Here is a 2,547-nt window from a genome sequence, read left to right on the forward strand (position 1 = left end):
TCTGGCATCTCATCTCTCTCCTAAGCACCGCAGACTGAGAAACCTTGCTGAGGCCTTTTCAAAACAAAGAGCCTGCTTTGGTGCCTGAAGGAGGAAGGCTGCGTCCTGTCCCATCCTGTCCTACATCCTCCTTTGACAAGAAGAGTGACCCACGGGAGAAACCTGTCTTGAGGCTCGCCAAAGCATCGCAGCCCATGGCCACTCTTTTGTGCTGTTTGACCTCACATGATTTTGATCCCGTCTTTAACAAGTGGCAAACCCCTAACATAGCCCCAAACCCCAGCTTCCTGGCCAGGTCTGCCCTGTGCAGAGACCTGTTGGTGCAGGGGCACAGAAGTGACCTCTGCCGTGACCCATCTTAGATTTTTCACAGCCTTTGTCACCATCTGGTCACGTTCGTGAAGGATTTATCAGCCAGTTTTGGAAACTAACTGGGGATGTAGGCAGGTGACTGCTTTCCAGGACGTGAGGGGAAGTCTCTCTGCTCTCTCCATGGCTGTGCCATCTCCATGGCGGTGACCTACTGAGCCCTGAGATGACACGGGCTGAGGTCACAGTGGGATGTGCCGCATCACAGAGAGGTCTCTCCCCGGTGCCATGGGAGAGCCCTCACTTCCCTGCAAGGCCAGGGCACGGCTCACACACTCCCCACTGCTGCCCTTCAGAGCTACTCCCCAGCAAGGAGGGAGGCCAGGAGGCAGTGGGGCTGCACTGGGGCTCCTCACCAACAGGCACAAGAGCAGGGACACATTGGAGAGGAATTGTGAGTGATGAGACAGGAGACAAGAGAGTCCTTTTTCCCTGGAGGGAGAGGCGAGCCGAAGGAAAGGGGCCAAACGAGATGGAGACTGCTGGACCAAGAACATTAGCCCAGACCACGGATACTAGCTTTCCAGTGCTCCTGCAGCTCTCCACCAAGGGTAAGGGATTGAGGAACTGCTTCCTGAGGTGTCGCACAGAGACTGTGAAATGGAAAAACAGTTGTGGGACCTGGGCTGTGGGGTGTCTGGACAGGGCTGGGGGCGGCCACAAGAGCCCTGCTGGAGGGTCCCATCTGGCTCAGGGCACAATGGGGCAGGCAGGAGTGCTGGGTCCTGGGGCTGGGGCTGTCCTGAGCCCCGAGGCTCCTGTGGGGCTGGCTCCATCCCCTCCTGGTAGGGTGAGAGGAAATTCAGGCCCAAGTTTCCCTGGAAGTGGGTCCCCCCTTGGGGTCTGGCTCTGGCAGGAAAGGGGTCCTGGCTCCCAGAGGCTGCAATGTCCCCCAGATCCCAGGGGGATCTCAAGAGCCTGCTGGAAATGCCCACAGAGGACATGAAACCTTCCCCTTGTAACAGCCCTCAGCATGGCACCTGACCCACCACCAATGACGGTGGGAGGAAGGAGCTGCCTGCTGGGTCATGTGTCTGCAATGTTGCCATGGCATCGCCCCAAGTGCTGCCCTGCTACTGGCTGACAAGAGGAGGAGGGTTGTGTTGGGTTGCCGGATGTCTCTGTCAGCCCATCACAGTCCAGCACGTGGGTTAAAGACACTTATAAGTGCAGCGGGAGCAAAGCAGGAGAGCAGGAGTGGGAGTGAGTGGGTGTGTAGGTGTGTTCCCATGCTGGCCGTGTGGGGCTGCTCTCCTCCAGGAGCTGCCACGGGGTTAGGAGCATAGGACAGAGGTGCCTGGGCCCCAGGGGAGCTGTCCTGCAATCCAGATGTGCTGGCCGGCCCCAAGCAGCTGCGCTGGGCGGTACAGTGTGGTTTGGCCGAGATTTGTCTGCAAGATGGGAATGCTCTTTCTGCCCTTGGATTGGTGGAGGTGGGAAGGGAGCAGGAGCAGAGGTGGGAGTGGATGTTCAGAGGAAGTGCTTGTTGCTCTCTCTTGGAGGACTAGAAGGAAACAGAAGGCCTGGAGAGTTGTCCTGGGTGTGATTTGGGGCATTTGAGGGGGGGTGTCCTGGCTGCTGGCCTGTGTGGTGGTGTGGCCTGTGTGTGCCTGCTGCAGAGGGGCGTGCTGGCTGTCCACGCTGTGTGAGGGGAGGGGTGGGGGTGAGGTGTGTGCCAGAAGTTGGGTGGCATGTGGTGGGGAGAGGCGGTGGCCCAGGGTGTTGGTTCTGGGTGCGGGAGGAGATGTGTGGAGAGAGCAGTGGTGTGCGTGGGCAGTGCCATGAGGCTGTGGAGGTGGGGAGCGCTGCGAGGTGAGCAGAGGCTGTGGAGGTGGGGAGCGCTGCGAGGTGAGCAGGTGCCTTGTCTGCTGGGGCCCCGGCTGCCCTGGTGGCCCCATGAGCCAGGCACGCTGGCAGCCGGCTGCCTTCTGCCTGCTCAGCTTCAGGCCTGGAGTTTCCTCCGCTCTTGCCAGGCTCTGCAGCCAGGACCCACCCGAAAGTGCAGGGAGCGCTTCTCCTTGCTCTGAGAGCTGTACGAGGCATGCTTTTCCCTCCTTTCCTCTCGGTTGCTTTTTGTGGGGAGAGCTTTGGTCTTGCAGCAGTGTTGGCTGAAGGAGCAGGAGGTCGTGGGAGGTGCTCGTTCATGGCTGGGCGTTAGCGTGCTGGAAGGTGTTTGGA

The sequence above is a fragment of the Struthio camelus genome, chromosome 29 (assembly GCF_040807025.1).
Source record: "Struthio camelus isolate bStrCam1 chromosome 29, bStrCam1.hap1, whole genome shotgun sequence".
Classification (NCBI taxonomy): domain Eukaryota; kingdom Metazoa; phylum Chordata; class Aves; order Struthioniformes; family Struthionidae; genus Struthio; species Struthio camelus.